A 10,634-nucleotide genomic window follows, 5' to 3' on the forward strand; every position below is an offset into this window, starting at 1 on the left:
GAACATTCCAGTAACTGCCCTTTCCCTGGGCCTAGACCAGCAAATAGTCCTGACTCCCTGAGGAGTCTGACAGAGGCTTTGTCAGTTTAACTGATTCTGTCTCCAGGGAACCAACTGCCGGATGATGCTGATTGGCTGAGCACCGTGTGCCCAGCTGGCCACCTGGTCACCACCAGCTGCTTGTCAGAGGGACAGACCCTGGGAGTCAGGATGGCCTGAGAGATCAGGGTGGACAGGAGAGAGGGAAGGCTGGTCAGGAATGCCTGGGGGCTGACCACAGGCTCAGGGCCCCATCTGGCTCTCCTCTGTGGGGCTCTGCAGTGCTCAGGGCCATCTCACTCAGGTCTTGATATGAGGCTTAAGGAGTCTAGAAAGTCCCTAATAATATGTTCACCTTCTATCCAGAGAGGATGCATCATTGATATCTAGCTCTCTGAGATGACCATCTTAGATATGAAACATGTTATGGGCCACCTCTCCCCAAACTCTCGGGTAGGTCAAGAAGGTATCAACATAATCCTCTCCAAATCCCATTTCCCTGCTCCCAGAACCCCAAGGTGGCATGAGGCACCTTAGGAGATGCCCAGGCTGGGCTGGAGGTGACAATGAATTGCATCCTCCAAAATTCACATATAAAGCCCTAGCTTTTACTGTAACAAACCCTACTGTACCTCTGTTTTGGACTTTGCAGCTCCAGAACCATGAGAAATATTTATCATTTAAGCCATTCAGTGTATGGCATTTCATCACAACAGCCTGAGCAGACGAAAACACCTTTCTCCTCTGCATGCTGAATATTAAGGAACTGCCTTCCCCCCCCCGCCCCCACTAATGCCCTAGAATTCTTTAGTTGAGCTACCATTTAGATTTGATCGGGCATTGTGGATTTCAGCAATGAATCCAAACATTTAAAGTGTTTCAAATGATCTGGGAGCATCTATTCATAATAGCTCTCATTTGCTGAGGCACTGTGTTAAGTAGTGTTTGGTAGGTGCTAGCTTGCCCGATCTCCACAATCACCCTATGAAGTAGTGCACCCATTAAACAGAAAAGGAAACTGAGCCTCAGAGAGGTGATTTGCCCAAGATGATCCAGCTAGGGACAACCAGTACCAAGATGAGATTTCAGGGCTGTTGGCTTCAGAGACAATTCTGCTATATTCTTTTTTTTTTAATGTTTTATTTATTTTTGAGAGAGAGAGAGAGAGAGAGGGAGAGAGAGAGAGAGACAGCTTGAGCAGGGAAGGGTCAGAGAGAGAGGGAGACACAGAATCTGAAGACAGGCTCCAGGCTCTGAGCTAGCTGTCAGCACAGAGCCTGACATGGAGCTCAAACCCACAAACCATGAGATCATGACCTGAGCTGAAGTCAGACGCTCAACCGACTGAGCCACCCAGCCGCCCCCCTGCTATATTCTGCCTGTCTTTTGCAGAGAAACTAGGTGCCGATTACAAATAACTGTGACTTGTTCTCCAAGCAAACGAATCCCAAATGAGAGGCAGTGGTATTCCTTACCAAATGTATTCTGCTTCAGCCTTCTTCCAAGCCCCCCACCCGCACCCCAAACACTTGGGATGAATGGAACCCACCTCTGGAGAGGCCCTTTTTGTCTCCCCACCACCCTACACTTTTCTGTCAGGCTCCCCTAGATTTTTCTAATTCCCTGCAGCTTCTGTTCAAGATCTGTTTGCTCCATATTGATTCATACAGTGAATAAAGCCAGTGCGCGTTTCAGGAATCCGGGGTGGAGGGCGAGAGTTTCCAAGGGAGACTGGGAAGGGGACAAAGAGAGGAGGGCCATGAGAAGAGGACCAGATCTCTGGAAAGTGGACCTTCTGCCTAGTGGTGATTTGGAGGGCAGCTGGGACAGTTGATGAGTAAGAAGGAGGGAAGGAGAGCAAGGGGTCCTGTCCCCGCCCCATCAGCCCCCCCATGCCCTCCCCTTACCCTCCTCCCCCACATCAGAAATCCATTTCTCCTTGAGGCCTCAAGACGCTGGCTTCCCCAGAGAGGCCTCGTTCTTACCTTCTCTGTACCCCGCCCAGCCCTTTTTTGTTCGGTATTGGACACTCGGGCTCTGCGTCTGGTCAGCTGCTGGTGTGCCTCTCTCCCTCAATAAACCTTAAATTCCTTCGGGGCCAGAGCCATGCCTTACTCTCTGGGGTTCCTGCAGCTCCAGTCACAGTGCGACTGACACACCGTGCCACTGTTGGTTGAGAGTCAGTTATTCCAGGGACGCAGTAAGAAGTGAATGTGTCCTATACAGAGTGTGCACCAGGGAGAGGTAATGACCGAGGGACAGTGAAAAGCGCTCTTTGGCTACAACCACTTTGCATCTCAGCTCGGGAATTAGAACGTTGCTATCCAGTCGGCCACCAGAGGGCGCTCCGAGCAAAAGCTTCTGAGGCTGCTCTTCTGCCCTTCGACTTCATCTCCCCTCAAACTCTGGAATCCTTGCTGTTTCCCTGAGGCGGGGGCACATGAGTCCCATGCAGGTGACCAGTGTCTCAAGGCATGGGTGTTTACAGTTTGCTGGCATTTCCCCTGGGAGAACAGAGGCAAGAAAATCAAATCGATGGCGGTCTGTTCGTTGAAGAACAGGGCTGGAAAAAGGCCATGTGGTTAGGGCACAGGTGTCATGAGCCCTGAGCTGTCTAGTCTCTGCTTTACTAATTTCTGGAAGTGTGACATTAAGAAAATCATTCTCTTCTCTGGGCCTGATTTCCTGCTGTAAAATGGCGGGGCTCAAGTTCCAGCCTGTCTGGAGATATAAGCTCTCACAACCATCCCCGGTGGTCAGTGTGCATGCAGTTTAGTTCACACAGAAGCTTAGGCCCTGCTTTCTGCCTTTCTTAGGGACTTGCCATCATGGAAACCATAGAAGCCTGCAGCACCTTGCTGTAGTAGGAACCACTAAGTCTTGGACACTCCTCATATTCCTCCTGAGATGCCCCATATTCAACCAGAGGAGTGAAACATTCAGAAAAGCAAACGCAGCCCAGGGCATCCTTCAGAAATGAGCCTAGAATGGGTATAAGCAGAAGGAAACTATCCATGCAAATTCTTCCAAAACCCAAAGATGACAGCATGTGATGTAGGACTCATTCTTGTGCATCATGATAGAACAGCATGCAAATGAATGAGCCAATGAATCAGGACGAGGGCAGCCTTGGAAGGGAGACAAGAAAAGATGAGAGAGAGAGAATGAATTGTTTTGGTAGCCTTTTATTTCATAAGAGACAGACAGATGGACAGACTGCAAGCATCTGTGCCAAAGTGTCAACTCCAATAAATCTGGTTGGTTCCTAAATTGTTTTCTGTGATCTTACATCTGACCCATTCTTTTAATTGAAAAGAAAAAATGATTTAAGGTGATTTTTACAATAACAGAGGCCACCAGCCCGTCAGAACACCTCAGGACAGAACTTGGTCTATGGTAGGTCCCCGCACCCCCTCCCTCACGCCCAACACGACTTTCCATGGCTGCAGACGTGTCTATAGAGATCATCGTTTTCCCAGGCCCAGGTGCGATAGGATAATTGTAAAGGAGGGAGACACACTCTTCGGGGAGGACCAGCTTCTGCTCTGGATCTATGCAGCCCTATAGTGACTCAGATCTATGGGGTTTTGTCTTCCCCATCTGTAAAATGGGGATGACATTTGTCCTTTCTACTTTATTAAGACTTCCATTAAATGACATATTTGTAAAGATAATACGCTGCTTGAAAATAATGATAGAAGCAGGTAAACAGTGATTATTGTCAAGCGATGAGTTCCCAGGATTCATTAGTAACATTAGCCATAACAGCAACAAAGGAAGAAGCTGAATTAAGGAGTATGGAGGGAAGAAACTAGGAAGAGGAAAAACCTAGTGATGAAAGCTAAAACCTCCAAGGAAATAGCTGCTCTTTCTAGATCCTGACTTGAAGCCTGTCTTTCAAAATAATGAAAATTATACTCTGTGAAAAATGGTCCCAGTGGTTACTGTGATTAGAACTTAGAAGAATGTTTATAGATCTCACCACAGTGAGTCAATGTTTATTTCCTATGAAAGCCACAGGGCTTCAATTTTCAGACTTTGAATAATGAGCATAGAGATACCACCAAAGAAACACTTATTAAATATCAATATAGAATAAACTCGGAGAAAAAGAGAAAAATATCAAGCTGTTCACTGTGGTATTTCCAGTTGAGACTCTATTCTGCAGGACCCGGAGAAGGGCATGAATTAGACAGTTTCTTGAAGCTCAGGTAACCCTGTCGGCTGCAGACTTTCTGGGGCCAGTGCCAAGTCAGTTTGTCTTCTATAAAAACCTGGCACTAAGAAAATCCGAGCCCATCAAATGGAAGCTTTGCAGGGGGATTGTTAACGGTATAAAAGAGCGCTTGGAAACTCACCCACGGAGAATTTCTGACAGTTGCTGTCAGGGACAACACAAGCAACTGCACAGTGGGTGACAGTTGACTGGCCTTTCTTTCCCAACTCTGCTTCTTGGTCCTGTCTTCTGCTCAGTGTCCTCCATTTCTGTCCCCTTGTACCGTGCCAAGGATCCAGGCTTCTCTGCCTGTCTCATGCATTCTTAACATAATCAATGTATTTGCTCCATGCTATTTCAGGCGTAAGGTGAGCTCCCTTTCAGAAGGACACCCCAATTTAAAGAGAATTCTGGAAGAGGGCAGCATAGTGGGCTCAAGGGCTTTGCCATCAGACCAATCTGGATGTGAGTCCTAATTCCCACATATGGTAGTGATTCTCCACCACAGCTTACAGTGATCCTGCCTCCTGGCATTCACACCCTCACTACTTCCCCTACATCTGGAATCAGGGCTGGTCCTGGGTGACCAATAGAATATGGTGGGCGTGACAGCGTATGGATTTTGAAGCTAGGCTGCAAAAAGCATTACAGCTTCTGCTTTGACCTCTTGGATCACTGTCTCTGGGGAAGCCAGCTGTCACGGCATGAGGACACTCAAGTTGCTCTGTAGAGGGACCCTCATGGAGAACTGAAGCGTCCTGCCAAAAACTAGCACCAGCTTGCTGGACTTGTAAGTGAACTCTCTTGGAAGTCAGGTTTTCAGCCCCGTCTGACATCTGACTGCAACCTCATGAGAGACCTGGAGTTTGAACCACCCAGCTGAGCTGCTTCTGAATACCTAATTCACGGACACCATGAGAATCAGTGGTTGTTATTGTTTTAAATCCTAAATTTAGTGGCATATATGTTACAAAGCCATATTAACAAGAACTTAACCTTTCTAAGTAGTGGGAGCTATTAGGGCTGATATTCATTTGGGAGACAACTGTACAGCTATATCAATTGTGAATTAACTATTGTTAAACTTTGCTTAACTGCTTTGTAAAAAGCCCTGTGAAGAGCCTTGTACTTGAATTAATGATCTTGGGTGGATGGTTTCCCAAGGTCCTTTGCAAAAATAAATCAAATCCTCTTCAGAAGAAAGGAACACTATCCTTGGGCTCAAATTATTTCAACAAATATTTTACAAATACCATGTCTAGCAGACAACCAAAGACAAACTATACATGGTCAAATGCAGATTTTTTTTAGGTACCCGAAAGACATCTTTCACCCATAGCTTCTGCCTTGGAAAAATTAAGCAATCTGATGGCAATGGATTTAATGTGCAGTGGAGAGGGAGAAACCAAAGTTTGGAAAGAGGCTCCCATTCCTTCCCCAAACTAAGACCCAGCTCTTGGAATAGCAAAGAGCAAACCCCTCTCCTCTATGTTCTTCAGATGGTAGTTGGACCCCCAATAGAGTATCCAGAGACCCCGACAGCCCAGATTTTCACTTGTCTCCCAATTCCCATCCCCAAACTTGCTGGAGAATCGCAACGTTGCTTCTTCAAAGTGGCCCAAACGACTTTGGACCCACAAAAGGGACTAAAGTATTGAGAAGATCCTTAGCTGAATGTTCCAGATTCCATGAGACCCAGGGACTCTTAGAAAACATGACTGAAGGAAAATGCGTCTTCATCCAGGAAGGTGAAGACTTGGAAGAGCTATATGACATCTAAAAGGAAATTTTTGTACCACATAATGTAAAATAAAATAGAAACCCACTCTGGGATATTAGCAAAATTCCTCATTATACAGATGTGGAAAAGAAAAACTACAAGTTTAGAAAGCGAGTCCTAGACTACTGGTCCACACTGCGCTGCTCTGGCCTGGTGGCTGTTGTCACATCCTATTTCTTTCTTTTTTTTTAAATTAATTAATTAATTTTAAAATTTACATCCCAGTTAGTTAGCATCTAGTGCAACAATGATTTCAGGAGTAGATTCCTTAATGCCCCTTACCCATTTAGTCTATACCTCCCCACAACCCCTCCAGCAACCCTCTGTTTGTATATTAAGTCTTTTATGTTTTGTCCCCCTCCCTCTTTTTATATTATTTTTGCTTCCCTGCCCTTCTGTTCATCTGTTTTGTATCTTAAATTCTTCATATGAGTGAAGTCATATGACATTTATCTTTCTCTGACTAATTTCACTTAGCATAATACCCTCTAGTTCCATGCACATTGTTACAAATCGCAAGATTTTGGTTTTTTTGATTGCTGAGTAATATTCCATTATATATACACACCACATCTTTTTGATCAATTCATTCATTGATGATGGGCCTTTGGGCTCTTTCCATGCTTTGGCTATTGGTAGCACTGCTGTAAATGTTGGGGTGCAGGTGCCCCTTTGAAACGGCACAACTGCATCCCTTGGATAAATACCTAATAGTGCAAATGTAGGATAGTTTTATTTTTAATTTTTTGAGGAACCTCCATACTGTTTTCCAGAGTGGCTGCACCAGTTTGCATTCCCACCAACAGTGCAAAAGAGATCCTCATTCTCTGCATCCTCACCAACATCTGTTGTTGCCTGAGTCGTTAATTTTAGCCATTCTGACTGATGTGAGGTGGTATCTCATTGTGGTTTTAATTTGTATTTCCCTGATGATGAGTGATGTTGAGCATTTTTTCATGTGTCTGTCAGCTATCTGGGTGTCTTCTTTGAAGAAGTGTCTATTCATGTCTTTTGCCCATTTCTTCACTGGATTATTTGTTTTTCAGGTGTTGAGTTTGATAAGTTCTTTATAGATTTTGGATACTAACCCTTTATCTGATATGTCACTTGAAAATATCTTCTCCCATTCTGTCAATTTCCTTTTAGTTTTTCACATCCTATTTCTACCTTACTCTCGGGATATTGACACCCTGAATTTTATAGACCAGTTGGCACTTCTTTCTTAACAAGCTAATATTGACTCACCTAAACTGAAAGCCTTAATTAGACAACATTTCAAGTATCCTCTTTTTTCTTTCTTGACCCAAAGTTCAACATCCACAGCTTTTTCCAGGCAAACATTTATACCAGGTCTTTCTTCTGACTCAACTCATCATGACATACTGTTTTTGAGTGATACCATTTAGAATATCTTATTTCTCTGTGCCTTCAAATACACATATATTCTGACAAATAAGAGCTTCCTCTCCTTCCTCTTTATAAAGTAATTTTGATTAGTGATTCCCCAGTGCAACAGGAGACATGGCCAGAATTTGCCAAGTGCTCCCAGCCCCCTGAGGGGGTAAGCTCCCTGTCCCTGTAAATATTTGAGCAGGGTCTCAGTGATCGTCTGCCATTCTTGCGAGTCAAGGAAGTTGGTCCAGATATGGAAGGCATCTCCCAGAATTAATCATTATAAACAAAATCTTTTGATTTCTCATCATTTCTGGGGTGCCTTCTCTGTCTTACCAACTTCCCCTCCACCCCCGCCCCAACCCATCTTATCTCCATTCACGGTCATTTCCATTCTCTTCTCTGCACCTCCGTGGCAACCTCTGTCACAGTCTGGAGAGCAGCAGCTTCTGATTCCGACTCTACCACCAACTAGCTGTGAAAATCTGAGCAAATTTGCTAACTCCAGTGAACTCCAGTCTCATCCTCTCTCCCTGGATCATGGAGCTGCTGAGGAAAAGAGCGATAATGATTATGGAGGATGAGGCAGTATCCAGGGCAAAGTTCCTCAGTGCACAGAGCCTGGCCACCTTGTCTTAAGATCACTGATTCACATGTCCTCCTTCCCTTCAGCCTCTTGGAGGGCAGGGTCTGTGTCCTTCCTGTCTGTATCCCCGGCCCCTCGCCCAGAGCCTCACAGCGACCAGACACTCATTGAATTTATTACTCAAATATTACTGAGGTAGAGAAATGGTGGCATTTATACAGGATCAGACAAGATCTAGACTCTCAACGAAGTTGTATTCAAGCACGTGAAGTTAAAAAAAACCAAAAAACAGGCCAATGGTGTTTTTAGAGCTGAGCTGTAATTTTTAGCTTCCCTTGACCTTATAATGTGACTGGTACTGCTTTAGCATATGTCAAAATAATTGACCTGGATGGGCAAAAAGTCATTAAGTAGGGAAGTATTTCAATTAAGGGATATTTTATTTTCCACGGGGTCTTTGAGAGCTTAGAGAGAAAAGAAGCAATAGTAAAATAATAGCAAGCAGACTGCTGCAATTAAATGTGATTTACCACAACTTAAGTATCACTTTCAGATAGTGTCAAATTAAAGCATTTAAGAAGATTGCTGAAAAAAAAGACTTTTTTCTTATCTAAGTGAAATGCTGGCACAGGAGTCCTCCAAAGGGAAACTGCCAGATGCTGTTTTATATGCTTGGCATGTTGGTGCCTAACATCTCCTTAGTGTTTTTGAATTTTACATTGTCTGCAAAATTGCCACTTCATTAAAACTGCCTCAGAAGTTCCTTTTAAAAACGATGCAGGTAGCTGTTAGTCCACGTCTGTCCTGCATCGTTTGCATTTTAAAAATGCAGGAGTTATTTAAAAAAAAAAAAAACAACCTTTATTTAACCTTAAATTTCCTGTGTTATCAGAAAAAAAATGCCAGTTAGTCAAGGAAGCCAGAGGGATGGAATTTTAAAGGTGACATGTTTACCTCTTTGTTTTAACTGTTAGGAGCTAAAAATTCCTGAAGCCTGACCTTCCTGTTGCCATGATAAATGCCCTATGTCTTCAACATTATTTTAGTTCAGAATATAGTCTCTTACTATTTGCGGTTCAATAAGATTTGAGTAAGTGTGTGTTACAGAGGTAGAGACAGACATAGATGTACAAGTGGCAAGGTGGGGGAAACAGTTTAATTTTAAATTTTAAAAAAGCAATATATGGGTGCCCAGGTGACTCAGTTGGTTAAGCGTCTGACTTTGGGCAGTTCATGAGTTCAAGCCCCACATCGGGTTCTGTGCAGAGCCTGGAGCCTCTTTCAGACTATCTCCCTCTCTCTCTGCCCCTCCCCTACTTGGGTTCTTTTTCTGTCTGTCTGTCTCTCTCTCTCTCAAAAATAAATAAACATTAAAAAAATGTTTTTAAGTGACATAAAATACACATAACAGAGTGGGGATTCAGGCTCATGAACAACTTAGTATGGCTTGTTCCAGCCTGGGGTCAAGGCTTAGTTCGGTTCAAGTACCTTTATTTTATTTCTCAAGAGAAAATACAGATTCAAAAACAGTAGTAGAAAGGAGAAAATCTTCCTAGATGGCAGGAGCCAAAGTGAGTTGCAAGGTGATAGGTCACATCAACAATATTGGACACACTTGATAAAAAAAAAACAGGTCAAAAAATGTGTGGGATGTGGAAAGTTTATTGGTGATCCTTTTTTTTTTTTAAATAATAGTTTATTGTCAAATTGGTTTCCATATAACACCCAGTGCTTCTTTATATTAGATCTTTTGGATTTATATAAAAATTTAATCTTTCTATCTTTTTCTATAACTTTCTTTTTCCCAAGCCAGTGAAAAATAACATATATTCTATATTTAATTATATGAAGTTCCTTTGTTACTGAATAAGTATGCAGGTGTTCGTATATTGGTTAAAAAAATTAGTTTCCAATATCGCTGATGTGGATAGGGGAAATGATGCTGACCTAAGGAACTGGAGATGGAGGAGAGTCTGTAACACTAAAGGTTAAAGGAACTGCACATAAGCACTGTACTCCAGCTGATGAAGCTCTTTGCCGTGTGAGTACAGGTTAGCAATTCTGATACTGCTGTTCTGTATGTCGGGATCAAACAATTAAGAGAATGGATGGCAAATGGTGGGAACCAGATTTCTCACTTGTGGAGTGAAAACTACAGACAAGCAAGGGGTTTAGGAGGGTAGAATGATCCATGTCATAATGGATTAGCGTTGGAGACATAAGTTAAATTAATATTTACTTAAAACAGATACAGATGGCTACACAGAAATATCTATAGATGTGCAAATATATGAGTGAGTATACACACACATATTTTCTTGAGGTGAAAGTACCTAAAAGAAACAAAACCCAGTAGCAACTAACACACCTGGCCTCTAGATCTTGGTTTCTATTACCATTCTCCATTAAAGGAAATAGGCCTTCTTGGAGAAATGGCTGATTCTAGAACTGGGGCAGGAAATATACAGGATGAATCTGAAGCATCTTGTAGTGTCCAAAAGGAAGTGCTAAAAATAAATAAAACAAGTATGTCAGAGGGACATAGGAATCAATTGATTATCTCCCAAATGCAAAGCTGGAATGATAAAATAAAGTAGTATTGGACTGTAACCCAAAAGGTA

The sequence above is a fragment of the Suricata suricatta genome, chromosome 12 (assembly GCF_006229205.1).
Source record: "Suricata suricatta isolate VVHF042 chromosome 12, meerkat_22Aug2017_6uvM2_HiC, whole genome shotgun sequence".
Lineage (NCBI taxonomy): Eukaryota > Metazoa > Chordata > Mammalia > Carnivora > Herpestidae > Suricata > Suricata suricatta.